The sequence below is a fragment of the Callithrix jacchus genome, chromosome 11 (genome assembly GCF_049354715.1).
Source record: "Callithrix jacchus isolate 240 chromosome 11, calJac240_pri, whole genome shotgun sequence".
NCBI classification, from domain to species: domain Eukaryota; kingdom Metazoa; phylum Chordata; class Mammalia; order Primates; family Cebidae; genus Callithrix; species Callithrix jacchus.
The window spans coordinates 98,403,516-98,423,546 of NC_133512.1; the positions used below are offsets into that span (position 1 = coordinate 98,403,516).

The window sequence follows — 20,031 nt, forward strand, 5'->3', positions numbered from 1 at the left end:
ATCTTGGATAAACCTGACAAAAACAAGCAATGGGGAAAGGATTCCCTGTTTAATAAATGGTGTCAGGAAAACTGGCTAGCCATGTGCAGAAAGCAGAAACTGGACCCCTTCCTGACACCTTACACTAAAATTAACTCCAGATGGATTAAAGACTTAAACATAAGACCTGGCGCCATAAAAACCCTAGAAGAAAATCTAGGCAAAACCGTTCAGGACATAGGAGTAGGCAAGAACTTCATGACCAAAACACCAAAAGCATTGGCAACAAAAGCCAAAATAGACAAATGGGACCTAATCAAACTCCACAGCTTCTGCACGGCAAAAGAAACAGTCACTAGTGTGAATCGGCAACAAACAGAATGGGAAAAAATTTTTGCAGTTTACCCATCTGACAAAGGGCTGATATCCAGAATTTACAAAGAACTCAAACAGATTTACAGGAAAAAAACAAACAAGCCCATTCAAAAATGGGCAAAGGATATGAACAGACACTTTACAAAAGAAGACATACATGAGGCCAACAATCATATGAAAAAATGCTCATCATCACTGGTCATTAGAGAGATGCAAATCAAAACCACATTGAGATACCACCTCACGCCAGTTAGAATGGCGATCATTAAAAAATCTGGAGACAACAGATGCTGGAGAGGATGTGGAGACATAGGAATACTTCTACACTGCTGGTGGGAGTGTAAATTAGTTCAACCATTGTGGAAGACAGTGTGGTGAGTCCTCAAAGACCTAGAAATAGAAACTCCATTTAGCCCAGCAATCCCATTACTGGGTATATATCCAAAGGACTATAAATCATTCTACTATAAGGACACATGCACACGAATGTTCATTGCAGCACTGTTTACAATAGCAAAGACCTGGAACCAACCCAAATGCCCATCGATGATAGACTGGACTGAGAAAATGTGGCACATATACACCATGGAATATTATGCAGCAATCAAAAGAGATGAGTTTGTGTCCTTTGTAGGGACATGGATGAATCTGGAGAACATCATTCTCAGCAAACTGACACAAGAACAGAAAATGAAATACCTAAATAAAATTTCAGATTATAACAGAATACTATGGGCCGGGCTCCATGGCTCATGTCTGTAATCCCACCACTTTGGAAGGCCGAGGCAGGTGGATCACCTGAGATCAGGAGTTTGAGACCAGCCTGGCCAACATGGCTAAATTCCGTCTCTACTAAAAATACAAAAATTAGCCAGGCATACTGGTGCATGCCTGCAATCCGAGCTACTCGGGAGCCTGAGGCAGGAGAATTGCTTGAAGTTACAGTGAGCCAAGATCGCCTCATTGAACTCCAACCTGGGTGAAAAAAGTCCATCTCAAGAAAAAAAAAAAAAATAAGAGAAAGAAAGAAAGAAAGAAAAAATACTATAATACTTTGCACAACTTTATTACATTTCTAAGTGAAAATGAATTACTAAAAGTGACCTAAGATGAAGCAGAAGTTAAATAGACCGATAATGACAAAATTCATTTAAAATATTAAGGATCTCTTCCTCACAAAAGGCACCACACCCAGAGGCTTACAGGCAAGTTTCTGCTAATCTGTAGTTAGGAATAGGTAATTCATGCATTATATATAATGTTCCAGAGTATAGAACGCTACACAAATCGCTCCAGATCATTCTAGGAAATTCACATAATCCTGATAGAAAAAATAAATTACAAGAGCATATACGATAAAGAAAGTTATAGGCCAATCTCACTTCAGAGAAATCTAGACAAAATAGTAGAAAACCTTATCCAATAATACCATCCCACATAACCAAGAAGGACTTAAAACAGAAATGCATGGATGGTTCAATACTGGAACATCCATTACTGTCAAGTGGGGGCTCTTTGCATTCCAGAACGATCAGGCCCAGTGCACAAACCCAGGCTCTCAAGTTATGTCAACATCTGGATTTAGCCCCACCACCCTCCTTTTCCCAAAAAGCTAAGACTGTAGCTTCATTGGCCAGGTGCTGAGGGGGTTGTGCAGAAGAGCCGCTCTGTTGTGCATTACGTAACTCCACACCTGTAGCTCCTGGGAGACAGAGTGGCCGGGGCGTAGCTTGTGAATGACTGTGATTATTAATATATCTTTATTTAAAGCAGATGAGTACCTGGGGGGTGTAGCTCAGGGGTAGAGCATTTGACTGCAGATCAAGAGGTCCCTGGTTCAAATCCAGGTGCCCCCTTTGTCACTACCCTTTTACACTGGACAACTAGAGTATATTTCCTTGTCATCCGGTAGGCCAGCCTTAAGGAACCAAATTTTCCAAGCAGTGGCAAAGACTGAAGTGTTTCTCTTGTGACACTTTTCATACATTTCATTTTTACCTCCTCAGCCGTAATCATTTCCTGGAGGGGTAGAGGGAGGTTGCCCTTGGTTTCTTCTGTTTCCCTTGTATCTAATTATTACCATCCAGATTTTATTTGTTTATACCAAGCTTGCTTAAAAAAAAAGGAGTCAAGCCAACTTACAATAAAAGACACAATAAAACTCTAACTGGTAAAGCCAGTATGAGAAGGCCAGAGTCAAACGTCAGGAGAGGTGGTAAATAATGATTCCCAAGAGCCTAGGTTAGGAGACGCTCTTAGTGTGGAATTCAAAATGTCTCCTTTCCTCCTGCAGAGGGAAAACAGGCCAATTCACCAATGGATAAAAATACTTTATTAGCTCTGAAGAACAGAAGGCATTAATATGAGAGGTCTTAATAGATGGAACACTGGACAGATGATGGTGACTGCCAGGACAACCGTGTTCAGCCACACAGGTTAGACATTACGTAACTTTACCAACTACACAGTACCCTGGAATGATGCAACATAGCAACCCTGAATATTTGCTGTATTTTATCCCTTTTACCAAAAATGCAGAAACAGTGCTACACATGTGTGTGTGCGTGCGTGTGTATGTGTCTCAGAGGAGGCTCCTAGTTAAGTACCCAATATTCATTCTCTTCTCCTTCTTAGTAATAGAACCCAGAATTCATACTGAGTGGTTATGTTCTCAGCTCAGAGACCACAATCCTGGGCTGTCTTTGGCTAGGGTTGGCAACCACATGAGGGATAAGAAACAGTCAAGACTTCTGGGAAAATTGAAGAGAAGGACAAACGTGTCACGTGCCCCTTTTGCCTTTACTTCAGCTTCCTACTTATAACATACATGTGATGGCTGGAGCACAAGCTATCACCTTGGACCATGAGTCAACTTTGAGGATGGGATCCACATTTTAAGGAAGGCTGACCAGTGAGATAATAGGAGCCTGTGTCTCTAAAGACACCACATGTTCTCACTCATAGGCGGGTCTTGAACAATGAGAACACATGGACACAAGGAGGGGAGCATCACACTCTGGGGTCTGTTGGGGGGTGCTAAGAGAGGGACAGCAGGGGATGGGGAGGTAGGGGAGGGATAACATGGGGAGAAATGTCAGATATAGATGAAAGGGGATGGAGGCAGCAAACCACCTTGCCACGTAAGTACTTATGCAACAACCCTGCATGATCTGCACATGTACCCCAGAACCTAAAGTACAATAAAAAAAAAAAAAAGAAAGAAAAATAAAAATAATCGCAAAAAAAAAAACACACACAAGTAACTTGCCAGCCCTGGCCTGCTCACCTCCTGATATGGTTTGGCTCTATGTCACCACCCAAATCTCATGTCATATTGTAATCCTCAGTGTTGGAGAAGGGGCCTGCTGGGAAGTGATTGGATCATGGGGGCAGACATCCCCGTTATTCTCATGATAGTGAGTTCTCATTATTGCTGGTCGTTTAAAGGTGTGTAGCACTTCCTCCTTTACTCTTTCTCCTCTTCTGGCCATGTGAAGATGTGCCTGCTTCCCCTTTAATTTCTACCATGATTGTAAGTTTTCTAAGGCCTCCCCAGCCATGTTTCCTGTACCGTCTGTGGAACTGAGTCAACTAAACCTCTTTACTTCAACCTCTTTTCTTCATAAATTACCCAGTCTCAGGTATGTCTTTATAGCAGCGTGAAAACAGACTAATACAGTAAATTGGTACTGTAGGGCATTGGTAGAAGTAGGGCATTGGTGTAAAGATACCTGAAAATGTGGAGGCGACTTTGGAACTGGGTAATGGGCAGAGGTTGGAACAGTTCAGAGGGCTCAGAGGAAGAGAGAAAGTTTGGAACTTCCTAGAGATTTGTTGAGTGATTGTGACCAAAATGGTGAGAGTGATATGAACAGTGAAGTCCAGGCTTAGGTGGTCTCAGATAAAGATGAGGAACTTACTGAGAACTGGAGTAAATGTCACTGTTGCTTTGCTTTAGCCAAGAGTCCATGGCATTGTGCCCCTGCTCTAGGGATCTGTGGAACTTTGAGCTTGAGAGAGATTATTTAGGCTACCTGGCAGAAGAAATTTCTAAGCAGCAAAGCATAAAGATGTAACCTGGCTGCTTCTAACAGCATATCATATGTGTTCACAAAGAGATGGTCTGAAATTGGAACTTGTATTAAAAAAAAAAGCAAAGCATGAAAGTTTGGAAAATTTGCAGCCTGACCATGTGGTAGAAAAGAAAAACCCATTATCTGGGGAGGGATCCAAGCCACCTGCAGAAATTTGCATAAGTAAAGAAGAGCCAAGTGTTAATAGTCAAGACAATGAGGAAATGCCTCCAAGGCAATCCAGAGACCTTCATTGCAGTCCCTCCCATCACAGGCCCAGAAGCCTAGGAGGGAAAAATGATATAATGAGCCAGGCCCAGGGCCCTGGTACTCTGTGCAGCCTTGGAACATGGCACTTGCTTCCCAATTGCTACAGCTCCAGCTGTAACTAAAAGGGCCCCAGAAACATCTCAGGTTGCTGCTCCAGAGGGTGCAAGCCATAAGAAGCTTTGGTGGCTTCCACATGGTGTTAAGCTTGTGGGTGTGCAGAGGGCAGGAGGTAAGGCTTGGAACCTCCACCTGGATTTCAGAGGATGTATGGAAATTCCTAGATGTCCAGGAAGAAGTCTGCCGCAAGGGTGGAGCCTTCATAGAGAACCTCTACTAGGGCAGTGCTGAAGGTAAACACGTAACTGTGAGGTTGGATCCCCCACACAGAGTCCCCGCTGGGGCACTGCCTGGTGAAGCTGTGGGAAGAGGGCTACCATCCTTCCAGGCCCCGGAATGGTAGACCCATCAACATCTTGCACTATGTACCTGGAAAAGCCTCAGGCATAGCACTCAATGCCAGTCTATGAAAGCAGTCATGGGGTCTGTTCCCTACAGAGTCATGGGTCAGAGCTGCCTTGGCTCACTCCCTGCATCAATGTGACCTGGATGTGAGAAGTGGAGTCAAAAGATACTTTTGGATCTTTAAATTTTAATGACTGCCCTGCTGGATTTTGGTCTTGCATGGGGCCTATAGCCTTTCATTTTGGCCAATTTCTCCCTTTTAGAATAGAAGCATTTACCCATTGCCTGTACCCCCACTGTATCTTGGAAATAACTAACTTGTTTTTTTTTTTTTCTTTCATAGGTTCATAGGGAAAAGACTTACCTTTTCTCAGATGAGACTTTGAACTTGGACTTTTGAGCTAATGTTGGAATGAGTTAAGACTTTGGGAGATTATTAAAAAGGCATGATTGTGTTTTGAAATGTGAGAAAGATGAGATTTGGAAGGGTTCAGGGGTGGAATTCGTGTTTGGTTCTGTATCCCCACCAAAATTCCATGTCAAATTGGAAGTCTCAGTGTTGGAAGAGGGGCCTGGTGGGAAGTGATTGGATCATGGCTGCCGTCTTCCCCCTTGCTAATCTCATGAGGTCTGGTTATTTACAAGCATGTAGCACTTCCCTCTTCACTCTCTTCCTCCTGCTCTGGCCATGTGAAGATGTGCCTGCTTCCTCTTCAACTTCTACCATAATTGTAGGTTTCCTGAGGCCTCCCCAGCCATGATTCCTGCACAACCTGTGGAACTGTGAGTCAATTCAATTAAACCTCTTTTCTTCATAAATTACCCAGTCTCAGGTATGTCCTTACAGCAGTGTGAGAACAGACTAATACATCTCCACACATCCTTTAGGAATGAAAGATACAAATTGCTATCTTGTTGAAACCTCCAAGGACAGACAAATCCAGATGATTTTGAAAGCTCATCCCTTTTATCCATCAACAGCCTACAACGAACCTAGCTCAATAGGTCTGAGTTCGTCATGAAAAAGGTTTTTCTACCAAGGCCATTTCCTTGACCATTGTTAGAGAGTCAAATAGGTGTTCCCACCGCCTTCTCAGCTTCCCTGTAATAATGCAGAGTGGTGTAGGAGGAAAGTCCTTCTACTGTTCCACATCCTATGGTGCACCCAGATCTGCCTGGCCCAAGTCCACATCTCTATAGGATAAGGAGAGCTCAGGGGACCATGCACTTCTGCTGCTCCTCTGCCTATAAGTTCCCTGAGGAGCTTCTTGTCTTTGTATTAGAAATGCAAGGTGTGCTCTAGTGAGCGAGCCTGCACCTCTTAGCACAGTAGTCACTCTCATTTACAGTTGGTTACTAGCAGCTGAATGCAGCTCCTAACTGCTAGTGCATGATTCTTCCACTGGTTTGGAAAAGGTACTTCTACAAAGAGCTTGCATAACTAACTTAACAGAGTGATAAAGTCATCCCTGGATGCCAGAGGAATTCATGGTCAGCATGCCTTCCAGCTTAGTGCTACTCAAAGTGTGGTCCATGAACTGAAGCCAGTTCGTGAACTCTTTGTTACTGGTATGTGATGGGAGAGATTCAGAAATGGAGAGTAGGCCGGGCGCGGTGGCTCATGCCTATAATCCCAGCACTTCGGGAGGCCGAGGTGGGTGGATCACGAGGTCAAGAGATCGACACCATCCTGGTCAACATGGTGAAATCCCGTCTCTACTAAAAATACAAAAATTAGCTTGGTGGCGTGTGCCTGTAGTCCCAGCTACTTGGGAGGCTGAGGCAGGAGAATTGCTTGAACCCAGAAGGCAGAGGTTACGATGAGCTGAGATTGTGCCATTGCACTCCAACCTGGGTAACAAGAGCTAAACTGTCTCAAATAAAATAAAATAAATAAATAAAAGAAATGGAGAGTAAATGCTGAGAAAGTCTATAACAATCTGCCATTGGCCAACTCTGTGGGTATGGCGGGTCGCAAAGTCTGCAAGTCTGATGGACCAGTGTGGATCCATGACAGATTTTAAGAAAGTAAAAATAAAGCTGGGTTTTCACCACAGATCGACTGAAAAGCATGACTTTAATTCACACCTCCTGGAGATTCATTTCTCAGAACTCTTAAGTGCCGACCAGGTGGCACTTCAAGATTTCACTCACTGTGTTCATCAGGACCTTTGGGGACCAGCAACAGAACCTAGATTAAGCAATAAGTTTATTAAAAGCATCTCTCTCACAAGGTAGAGTTGTGGAAAATGAGTCTCCAGGCTAACCTTTCAGGAAAAATGTCCCAAAACACTCTGCAGAACTGGCCCACTGAAGAAATAACAATGCAGGTGCCACCTCGCACCAGATGACACAGTCTGCATTCCAGACACCAGAAACTCAAGCCCTAAAACCTGGAAAACAATACCGTTTTCTCAAGCCAAATGGACCCTGCCCCTCCCTTTCCAGGCCTTAAAAGGGTACATCCCATCATTGAAGCCCAGGCCTATTCCACAAACTCATGGGTGCCTGGAGAATGAGTTTTCTAGCTTCTATTTTGAGGATGCTGGTCTTATAAGGAAGAAGTTCCCAATATACAGTGATGCACTCAAAGATCCTGCACAGTCAGAAAACATGAAAATGTTCTTCACGCTCACATCAGATTTTCAATACAGCACAAAAGAATGTAAAATAGCTTGTTAACTTTTTATATTGTTTACATGTTATAATAATAATATTTTAGATGCCTGGGTTAAATGGAATATAGCATTAAAATTAATTTCAATAATTTGTTTTTATTAATGTGTCTACTTGAAACTATAAATTAGAGATATGGCTGACATTTGCGGCTTGCATTGTATTTCTATGGGACAGTGTTGCTCCAGATGAAGGGCAGCCTCAGAATGGAAGACCGGGATGGTGTCACCAATCAGTGGGGAAATGGTGGACTATACAATAAATGGTGCTGGACTAATTGTCTCCTAAATAAAAGCATAATATGATTCCTACCTCACTTCATTTAAAAAAAAATACAGATGAGGCCAGGCATGGTGGTTCACGCCTGTAATCCCAGCACTTAGGGAGGCTGAGGCAGGTGGATCACCTGAGATCAGGAGTTCGAGACCAGCCTGGCCAACATGACAAAAGCCCATCTCTACCAAAAACACAAAAAAAACATTAGCCAGGCATGGTGGCGGAGGCCTGTAATCCCAGCTACTCAGGAGGCTGAGGCAGGAGAATTGCTTGAACCCAGGAGGAGGAGGAGGAGGAGGAGGTTGGAGTAGGCCAGGATCATACCACTGCACTCCAGCCTAGGCAACAAGAGCAAAACTCCATCTTAAAACAAAAAACAAACAGACAAAAAAACTGATGAATTAAAGACCTGATATATAAAGTCAAACTTTTGGGAGAATATACAGAATACACACACACAGACACACACACACACACACACACACACACACTGTTAAAGAAATCATTCAATGATACTTGTGAAAGCACAGTGGGGAAGCCATTGCAATAGGTATAGAGACCACTGCAGCTGAGTCTTGCAGTGGGGAAGACAGACTGGGCTCAACTCTAAATACAGCATGGGGAAGTAAGTACTTATAGCCAAGGAGCAGGCTGAAGGGTCAATGGATGGAAAATTACTAAGAAGTAACATCAGGAATAAGGGGAATTCTGGCTAAACCTGCCTCACAGAATTCTTGCTGAACATAGGCCAGGAATTCAGACATCACCACCTAGACGACGGTGAAGGAGGAGGAACTTGCTGAAGATAGGCCAGGAATTCAGACATCACCACCTAGACGACGGTGAAGGAGGAGGAACTTGCTGAAGACAGGTCAGGAATTCAGACATCACCACCTAGACGACGGTGAAGGAGGAGGAACTTGACCAGACATTGGGAGCGCTCCGATATCCACAGTGTGGGGGTTCTTGCTAAAGTAGCTTAGCAGGACTGTCAGCTAAAACTGGAATTTATAAAAGTGTACAGATGGACACACATTCAGGGCTGTGTTTAAGATTTATATATCTTTTAGTGTAAAATTGGTAAATTGGTACACTACAGAGAAAATTTTGGTGATAAAAACAGCAAAGAAATATATAAAAATATAGACCTATAAGAATATACTTAAAAGTATGCATACAATTCAGGAATTTCACTTCTAGGCACATCTGAGAAACTCTAGAATAAGTTTATCAGGAGATGTGCACAAATGTTCCTTCAGCATTATTGTTAATTAAAAAAAAAAAAAAGAAATATCCTTGGTCCATTAAGAGTGGAATAAAGGAGTAACACTTTCTGGACTCTTATCATGTCATTTTTTAAATTATTCAGTTAAAAGTTTAAGCTGAGGGTCCAAGATAAAATAGGTATCAAATACCAAAAGGAGGCATGAGACAGCACCATGTGGAAAATTCCAAGTCGTGTCTGATAACCAAATGGCTTCCTACCTGGAGCATATAAGAGGGTCAGTTTGTTGGAGATTAGAGAGTGTGGGTGAGGAACACGTTTTTCTACTCTTCTCAAGGGGAAAGAGTTAGAGGGTGTTTTGCCCTAACTCAAGCCTAGTGAAGGAGCTTCAAGGAGTCTCAGCTCACAGGACTGGGTCCACGTGCCCTGGAGTCAGGGTTTGCGATGGAGCAGAATCCAGCACAGACAACGGAGGGCACAAAGCTGAGCAGAGGCGGCTGCCCTGCGGATGGAGAGTGTAATACAGCTCTTCGAAATGGGCCTGCATCACCAGCATGCACTGGGGACCAAAGGCACAGGAGGAGCTCTTCCTGCAGGCCAGGCAAGAGAGTTACTCAGAAGCTATGTTAAACCCTGCCCAAGAGGATGGGTCATGGACCCCAACAGAGAATCTGTGTGACAGGAACCCAGAAAGCCAGAGGTGCAGGTAGAAATGTCAGCCCAAGAGAGGTGTGTTGCCAGGTCACAGAGGCAATCAGATGATCCCAGTGGAGCCCTCTGAAGAATTCCATGGAAATGCCCAGGGAGTCATTTTAAACACTTGCCAAGCCCAGAAAAACAAATCTATCTTATTACAGTGCCAGTCAAGTAAGGACTTTCTCATTCTCCTTTTCCTGTCCTCCCCCTTCCCCATCTCTCCATCCTAGATACTAGGGATGAATGCTGGTGGGGACAGGGAGAGGAAGGAACATATCTCAACTCTTCCACTTCTAGCAGAACATAGACGCTGCAATCAATTTCTGAGTATCAGTTATTCAATGGGACTGAACATTTTAAGGACCGAATTAATATCGCAACCATGGGACTTTCTGCTACCTAAGAGTGATCACTGAAGTCTCTGACAAAAGTTTATTTCACTGAGAAAGTTTAAAGGGACAGTGAGGAGTAAATGAAGTAACTTTGATTATCACTTCATGACTGCTCCACATTCAACAGCTGAAAAAGTGACCAGATAGCTCTAAAAAAGACAGAGTTACGTGTAAAAGAATTTAAGATACGGAACTATATATTCAGCATTATCCCATGTGGGTTGTTTAAACATACACAGAAAACACCGACTATTGTTTATATATTCTCATATATAAATGTAAAAGTATTTTTAAAATGGGACTTGTATCCAGAATTCATAAAGTTTTCAAATTTTAACACACAACAACTTGGATAGATCTCCAGGGATTTATGCTGAGTGAAAAATGCCAGTCTCAGCAGGTTATATATTGTATGGTTTCATGCGCATAACAATCCTGAAATCATTAAACTATAGAGGTGGGAATGAATTAGAGGTTGCCAGGGACTAGGAAGGGATAAGGAGGGAAGGCAGCTGTGGCTGTAAAAGGGTGGCATGAGGGAGTCTTGGGAGAGAATTGATCTATAGGCTGACTGAGGTGGTGGCCACACAAGTCTACGTAGGTTATAAAATTCCAAAGAACTAAAACACACGGGTGCATGTACATCTGATGACGTCTGAATAAGATTGGTGGGGGCCCCCATCAGTGTCAGTTTCCTGCTGGTGATACTGTACACTAGTTATTCAAAATTATACCATTGGAGGAAATTAGCTGAAAAATACACAGTATCCCTCCATTTCTTACAACTACATGTGAATATTCAGTTATCTCAAAATTTTTAAAAAATAAACCGAGTGGAAAGTGGAAGGGTGCAGCCTAAATTCATGATAATCATTGTCTTTGGGGAGGGGAGGAATGGGAGTGGGCTGGGGAAGGAGGATGTTGCAGGCGACATGCCTGTGTTGTTGATGTTTTGCTACCTTAAAATCATGAGCCAATTCTAATATGAGAGCAGTTACCACTTCTGGGTGTTAAGCATATTGGTGATTCTTAAATTATTCTATGTAGCTTTCTATAAAATAAAAAGTATTTTTGAAAGGTGGGAGAATAACTTTGGTGGCCTGATGGATATCCAGGTGGGGAGCATAGGTGCACAGAAGGGCCAAAGAGCAGACTCACTGCAGGTGGGTCTACCTCAGGGAAAGCTGCCCATTAGGGCCTGGGGTTGACCTGCAGAGGAGGGATCTCTGGTCCCAACACAGAAGCCCCTGTTGGCTCAAGCTCTGTTTCTGGGGAACCTAGCCTTAGTGCCCAGCACCAGCAACTCCAGCTGGGCCAACCTGCTGGTTTGGGGCCCTGGGACAGGTAGAATTGTTGTCCTTCCCTAGGATGAGAGCTGAAAACCTGTTAGGCTCTCTCCTGTGCCAGGTATCAAGGTATTGTCTCGCAGCTCCAAATGCATCCCTCATTGCTTGCTCTGAGATAATGGAGTGGGACCCTAACTATTTCTCCCTAGTCAGCGGCACAACGTTCTGCTTCGTCAGTGGAGGGCACAAGAGGGATGCTGGGGAAGGAAAGGGTTTGTATCCCCGGTTGTGGTGCAGTCTGTTTGGAAGCTCCTGCAGTGTGCAGCCTCTGCAGCTCTGGGCTCCCACAGTACACTGAGCCAGCAGCATCTGACTGCTTTCTCTGGAGTGCTGCTGCATGGCCCTTCCTTGTGAATGCCTCCCTCAGCAGCTTTCAGGCAGCTTTGCAGCAAGTTCTCAGGGCAGTGCTTTCTCATGGTTTGTTTCCCCAAGAACTTCACAAAGCAGTTTCCCAGTGAGTATTGCAAGTGCAGCATCTCCCTGTGGACCGTTGCCTGCAACACCCTAAGGAGGGGATTCCCCTTGAACCCAGCTGCTGTGGCATCTTAGTGACTTCTCCACTCGGTAAGCCATGGCCACCTCCCTTTCAATAGGATTTGAATCTCAGCCTGCAGTGGGGGTGGGATTCTTCCAGATCTGTTCCTCCCTTGGGATCCCTAGGATAGGGTTTACTCCGTATATCTGCTCTTCCTATATTCTTTAGAGTTCTCTTTGCCCCTTACTACTCAATGTCCCTCATTATTCCAATCCCCTGTGAGAGTTACTATTTCCATATATTAGCCTTTTCCTGTTTAAGTTGCCATGTGGTTTCTGTCTTCCTATTGGATCCTGATTGGTACAGAATTGATGCCAGAAGTGATGTGGTATCAATCAATAGATAGATTCACACCATGGGTTTAGAGAATTGGTTTGTTTGTATTCTTGGCTTGAGTGCAATGTGTAGCCCCTTGCCAGTGGGAAATAATGGGATGCTAGTAGTCCATGACATAAATTGGCATCACAACCAATCAAGTTATCATTGTGGTTGATTGTGTTAAGTGCTAAATGAATGTCTTGGGAGCCCAAGAGGCTGCTGTTTTGATAATGGCTGTAAGAACTATAATGTGGGATTGATTCTTCTGAGTGCACCGGAGCTCTTTCAGGAGGAAAATGACAAGCTTGGATCTTTGGAACCCCATGGACATAAGTGTAAGCTTATTGTTCACAGGCAAAAGACAGGAGGATGTAGAGAAAAGAGGAATTGCAGACCTAGTGATCAAACCAGCTGTAAGATCCTTTTAAGCCAAAGTTTAATCCAGAGCAAGGCCCTAACCCTCTTCAGTTCTATGAAGGCTGAGAGAGGTGAGGGGCTTTAGAAGAAAATCTTGAGGCTAGCAAAGTTGGTTCATGAGGTTTAAGGAACACAAGAAGACAAGTTGAAGCAGCAAGTGCTCATGGAGAAGCTGCACCAAGTAATCCGAAAGATCTAGCTGAGATCACTGAGTAAGGTGGCTGCATAAACAACAGGTTTTCAATGTAGATGAAATGCTTTTCTATTAGAACATGCCATCTCAGACTTTCATACCTAGAGAGAAGTCAATGCCTGGCTTAAAAGCTTCAAAGGACGAGCTGACTCTCTTGTTAGGGGCTGATGCAGTTGGCAATTTAAGTTGAAGTCAATGCTCGTTTACCATTCTGAAAATCCTAGAGCTGTTAAGAGTGAGGCTAACAATATGCACTGCCTGTGCTCTAGAAATTGAATAACAAAGCCTAGATAAGAGTACATCTGCTTACAGCATGGCTTATTGAATATTTAAAGCCCATTGTCGAGACCTACTGCTCAGATAGATTGATTCCTTTTAAAATGTTACTGCTTATTGACAATGTGCCTGGTCACCTGCACCTTACTCACTGCCACTGTGGGGAAAACACAGAGAGGAGGTAAGCAGTCCCCAAAGCCCGTCCTTGGGAGCCCTCCAGAGCCTGCTGCCCTGGGAGCTGCCACAATGGGACCAGGCTGAGTCACCCACTGGCAGGACAGTAGTGCAGGTGGGAACAGAGAGGTGGGCAGAAATGTTCCCTGAGGTGGAGGGGGGCCTGGGGTAGCGCTGTTCTCCACAGAGCTGGTGGGAGCTCCCCAGGGGCAACTGCAGCCACCAAACCATGGCTGCAGACCTGGGCATCCCTATGCTCTAGAGGGCCAGAAGCAGGCAAGAGCCCCACCCTCCTAGGCACAGCTGCAGCCACCCAGGCCGTAGCTGCAGACCCAGGCATCTCTGCTCTCTTAGGGACCCAGGAAGGCCCCCCCTACTGCCCTGTAGGCTTCAAAGTGCCTGATACCACCATCTGGCTTCTCTTCACTGGCAACACCCACTTCAGTCACACAGCAAAGTTGAAGCCAAGCTTAAGCACTGCCATAAACTGACCAGGTAGGCACACACTCAGGACAGGGCTGACACACCAGCCCCCTGCCACCTTGGCCCCCACCAGACTTTGGGCACCAACAAGCACAGGAGGAAGGCTGAAGGGCGGCCAAGGGCAGCTCAGCTCTGGCCTGCAGGGGCCCCTCAGGATGAACAGCCTGGGTGCCACAAACAGTGGCAGGAGGCAGACAGGTTCCTGGGCAGAAAGGGGCAGGTCCCGAGTGAAGCCCTACCTTTAAGCAGGGAAGGGCCTGAAGCCTGGAGACTGAGCTGTCAGTCCCACAGACAAGAGTGGGTACTTACGATGCTTTTTCTGGGCCCACCCATGGCCACCCATGGACCAATCAGCATGCACTTCCTCCCCTCTTAAGCCCATAAAAAGCCCCAGACTTGGCCAGAGATGACGGGACAACCAGCTGCAGAGAGGAACTACTCTCTCTGCTGAAAGCTGAACGCTGGTCAGGACACCGTGGCTAAGGAGAGGAGCTACTGACTGTGGGTCTTCTCTGAGCTGTTCTATTATTCAATAAAGCTCCTCTTGTCTTGCTCACCTTCCACTTGTCCGTGTACCTTATTATTCCTGGACACAGGACAAGAACTCAGTACCCACCGAATGGGGGTGCTGAAAGAACTGTAACACAAACAGGGCTGAAACATACCCCTTGCTCACCACATTGCGGGTGACAAGAAGGAGAGAAGAGAGAGGAGAAGAGCTGTAGCCCCACACCTAGGAGCTCCCTGGGCCAGAGCTGTGACACCCTCTTCAGGGCTCTGTGGTTTCTGGTATCTCCAAGCTTCCAGGCACCACTGCATTTTCTGGTGTGAGCTGTGAACGCTGCTTATGGCACCCTGGTCCAGCCGCAGCCCTGCAAGGATCCAGCATCCATGCCAGTGCCGTGAGTTGCCTGCCCCGCCTTGCCCCGCCCCGCCAGCATGTCTGGCTGTGCACAGTGGCCACACCCCATGGTCACTCACAGACCCCTTGCCACTTCATGCCTGGCTTGCCCTTGGCAGGCATCCAGGCCAGTAGAGTGAGATGGGCGCAGCCTGACAGGCTGAGTGGGTGGAACAAGCCCAGAAGGCCAGAGCAGAACCCAGGCAAAGGCACCACTGGCCACAGACGTTTCTGGCTGGCAAAACAACACCGCGAGGATTCGGTCAGAGTGCAGCCTGAGATGCAGTGGGCTGAAGTGGTAACCAGTGCACAGTGAACCTGCTTTGTAAGGGGCAGGGTGTGTGAAGCAAAAAGCTAAAAAACTGTTTTAAAGTTCGACTGCCTTAAGCAAATGTGGAACTTGAAGGAGAAGTCAGAGAGGTGGTCTTGGTCCCACACTGGGGTTATTAGAAAGTGATCTCAACCGAAAAGCTGGCAAGGAAAGTTCAGATCCTTGCTCTGCACGCAGCGCCTTCCCTCTGGGCCTCCTCTTCTGCCCGTGTGCCAAGCCAGCTACAGACGTCGTTGTCTCATACAGAACCTCTAGCGGGCTTCCAAGCTGATGTCAGGAAATGATGGCTTCTTTCTGGAAGAAAGCAGTTATGGAATAAGGAGATCCACTTACAGCTGAACAGGACCGGCCACTCTGTTGAGTCGGAATGAGCACCTGTACCTACGTGTGGAACTGTAAGAAAGTACAACTTACATCCTTTTCTCAGTTCTAGCTCAGTGGCAGAGCATTGGACTGCAGATCAAGAGGTCCCTGGTTCAACTCCAGGTGGCCCTTGGAATAATTCATGTTCTTCCTTGAACTGAACGGACAAAATAGAGTTTGCTTGAGTAGAGACCATGGTCTATTCCCCTCGTGGAAGGAAGCTGACGAGCTCATGAAACAGTGCCTTGCTGGCCTTCCTCCGCCGGCCATCCCTGCAAGTCAGGGTCCAACCAGGTGCTCAGCACTGCCTTAAAGACCAAGGACAAGACCAAGTCCATCCCCAGTACCCTCTTTGAAGGCATGTTTCCTGGTGCCCCACCAGTAGCTATTTCTGTATCACTCAGGGTCCAGCTATGAGACAAAACTGTACCAGTTATTTTAGCAGAGAGAATTCAACATAACTGTCGAGGCGTGTTTTAGTTTTCTAGCGCTTCCCTAACAAAGCACCACGAAGTGCGGGTCTTCCAACAACAGAAACGTCCTATCTCACAATTTCCGGAAGTCCACATTCAAGGTGTTGGCAGGGCCGTGCTGTCTCTGAAAGTTCAAGGGGACAGTCCTCCCTGGCCCCTTCCTCGCCTCTGGTGCTCATTGGCAATTCCTGGCATTCGATGGCTTGTAGATATGTCACCCCAAGCTCTTCCATCTTCTCTCCTAAGGACAGTGATGATACTGGACCAAGCGTCCTCCCTCCTCCGGTATTACTCACCTTAACTAATTACATCTGTAGTCACCTATTTCCAAATAAAGTCACATTCCGGGAGTTAGAACTTCAGCATGTTCTTTTGGGGCGGGTAACAGGAATTAGAGAATCGACAGGATAGAGCTGAAGACTAAGTATCACAGAGTTAGTACCTTCAAGAAGCTGCTGCCACCCTGGGGCTGGGGAACAAATAGAGGAGTCTGAAGTTGTTAAAATCAGAGAGGCTTGGGGAATATCTGTGGCTCAGGGACCCAGACCTCTCAGGAGGCGTTCACGTCTGCAGAGGCCTAGTAATGCTGGTCTCGTGAGACTAAGCTGCATTGCTGTTTCTGGGATGAACTGTCACTGCCACAACCAGGGACCACTGACAGGAACCCAAAGCAGTCAGCAAGGAGCTTCTCCCTGCTCCGACCTTCCAGTCCCTCTACAATCCTATGGCAGGATGGCCAGGAAGCTGGCTGCCCAAGCGGGAGTGTGGTTTGCAGAGTTCCCGACCCAGTGTCACGGAATAGAGCACAGAAGGATGGATGTGGAACTCAGAAAATCATTTCTTCAATTATTTCTTCAGAGGGCACATCTTGGCAGATGAAAGGGTTGACTTCGTGGAGATCTGGAGCAACAGGAGAGAGGGTCAGCCTGCATCCTAGAGCACAGCTCTATGGAGAGAGCTATAATCCAGTAGCCACAAAATGTGGGTTCTATCTTTGAAGTGTTGTGGACTTGGCCAAACCATTGGGCATTTTGAGTGTCTGTTTGCAGGTGCTTGGCACAAAACCCACAATACAGATGTCACTAGAGAGCCTTCCAGCTGTCGTGGGACTGCTCCCCAGATCCCTGTGCTTACCAAGGAACTGAGAGTGGAGAGGTGGCAGAGCTGTGGGAGAAGGGACCTGTAAGACAGGGTGATGAGCTGGCAGCACATCATCCTGAAGTGGAATCTAGGACTGCAGGTCTAGGTGAGGCTGCACAGGGAAAGGTTGTTAATTAGACCTTACTAGCATAACTGGGGGTATAGCTCAGGGGTAGAGCATTTGACTGCAGATCAAGAGGTCCCCAGTTCAAATCTGGGTGCCCCCTGGCATTTTAAACATGAAAGGTGGTAAAGGAGTCCTAGTTTATTGTCCCGTTTCTGAGTCTCCCTGCAAAGGCTGAAGAATCAGAGGATGCCTCCCCCACTGAGTTGCTGCGTTTCTCTCAGCTCCTACTCCTCTGATCGTCCCACTAACCCCTCACCTGATCCTTGGGCTTTACAATATATACTTTGATCTTCTGGCTGTGGCTGAGAACTAGGTCCTTTAGGTCCTTTAGAGAAATATGAGATCACTCACTGCTGGCCAGAAGACAGTGCAGTAACACATTCAATAAGAGGAATTGCAGGTCAGAATTCTGTTACCTGCAAAACTATTGTTCAAGAATAGAAAAGAGCTGAGAAAGATTACCACCAACAGATCCTTATTAAGGAAAATTCCAAAATATGTACTTTAGAAAAAATTTAAATGATCCCAGATAGGGAAACTGAGATACAAAAGAAATGTTAAACAGGGAAATCAGCAAATATGTAAGTACACCTCAGTTCACCGACCATAACATCACATTAATGCCTAACTTGTAGGTGTTTTAATTATAAAACTAAAATCCTGTCAACAATAACGTGTCAGGGAAGAGCCGACCCACGTTAAAGTATTATAATGTCTTTCTGTAACTTGGGAGGACAAAGATGATGAACTTGAGGCTTTTGAAATTTGCTTGCAGAAATTCCCAGTGTATCATTCTGTAAAGTTGTGGTTTGCCAGGTAAAAGGAGGTAATGGGGGGGAGGGCATATGCTTGAAGAGAAAATATATGAAGTGGAAAAAATTCTAGTTAATCCAAAAGAAGGCAGGAAATGAAACATAAAAGAATAAAGGGGCGAAAGGAAAGCATTCAGCTGGACTGCCCTGATATAACAGTACTGGGGGAATGCTATATTGGTTTTTCAGGGCTGCTGGGACAAAGTCACACACACTGAGTTGTTTAAAACAACAGAAACGTATTTTCTCACAGTTCTGGAGGCCAGGAATCTGAAATCAAGTTGTCGGCAAGGCCACGGTCTCTGAAGATTTCCAGGGGAGAAGCTGCTCCAGATTTTTTCTCAGCTCCTGGCATTGCTGGCAATCCTTGTTTTGGCTGTAATGTATCACTCCAGTCTCTGCCTCCGTTCCCACGTGACATTCCCATGGTGTCTGTGTCTTCCCTCGGCGTGCTCCTCTCTGTGTCTGTTTCTGCCTCTTCTCCTCTTCTTATAAGAACACCAGCAATACTGGATTAAGGGCTGCCCCAATGATCGCATCTTAATTTGATCACATTTGCAAAGACTCTCCAAATAAGACGGCATTCACAAGTATGTCATGTCAGTAGAAGTTAGGACTTCAGCACATCCATTGCGGGGACACAGTTCAACCCATAACAAACGGTGCTCCTCGAAAATTCACATCCACTCAGAAACTCAGAATACTACATTTGTAAAATTCACCCATAATGTTGCATATAACTGAGAGGCTCACTCTGTCATCTAGGCTGGAATGCAGCGGTGTGATTATAGCTCACTGCAGCCTCTAATTCCTGGGCTCAAGGGATTCTGCCACCTCAGCAGTAGCTGGAACTGCAGGCATGCATCACCACACCCAGCTAATTTATTATTTTTATTTTTCTTAGAGATGGAGTCTTGCTATGTTGTCCAGGCTGGTCTCTCTCACTCTTGACCTCAACCAATCCTCCTGTTTCAGCCTCCAAAAGTGCTGGGATTACAGGTGTGAACTACAATACCCTGCATCTTCTTAAGGTTTTACACTTTTCTAAGTAGAGCTTTTCCCATATTTTGTTTGAATTATTCCTAGATGTTTGACATTTTTATGCTATAATAACTATTATCTTTTATACAATTTAAATTTCTCACTGTGGCTGAAATACAGAAATATAATTCAGAGGATTGTTCTCAATTTTATTACTGAGGTTAAAAAAAACCTGTATCATTTACCCACTTAACTATTTTTATGTCTATGATTCAGTGGTATTAAAAATATTCATGGCTGGGCACAGGGGCTCATGCCTGTAATCCCAGCACTTTGGGAGGCTGAGGCAGGTGGATCACCTAAGGTCAGGAGTTCCAGACCAGTCTGGCTAACATGATGAAACCCCATCTCTACTAAAAATACAAAAACTTAGCCAGGCATGGTAGCACACACCTGTAATCTCAGCTACTCCAGAGGCTAAGGCAGGAGAATCACTTGAACCCAGGAGGCAGAGGTTGCTGTGAAGATCACGCCATTGCACTCCAGCTTGGGCAACAAGAGCGAAACTCCACCTCAAAAAAAATTCGTAATATTGTGCAACCATCACCACCATCCATCTCCAGAACTCCTTTCGTCTTGTAAAACTGAAACACTATACCCATTACATAGTAGCCCCTGGCAACCACCTTTTTACTTTCCATCTCTATGGTTTTGACTACCCTAAGTATCTCATCTGT

The 20,031-nt window shown here is 45.4% G+C and overlaps 2 non-coding genes across 2 annotated transcripts; both read left to right on the top strand.

The window, feature by feature from the left end:
• The first annotated feature begins 2,138 nt into the window (after positions 1-2,138).
• TRNAC-GCA (transfer RNA cysteine (anticodon GCA)) lies at positions 2,139-2,210 on the top strand. The gene has a single exon. It is a non-coding gene; the product is annotated as a tRNA-Cys (tRNA).
• Positions 2,211-17,529: 15,319 nt separating this feature from the next.
• Positions 17,530-17,601, top strand: TRNAC-GCA (transfer RNA cysteine (anticodon GCA)). The gene has a single exon. It is a non-coding gene; the product is annotated as a tRNA-Cys (tRNA).
• The last annotated feature ends 2,430 nt before the right edge of the window (positions 17,602-20,031 follow it).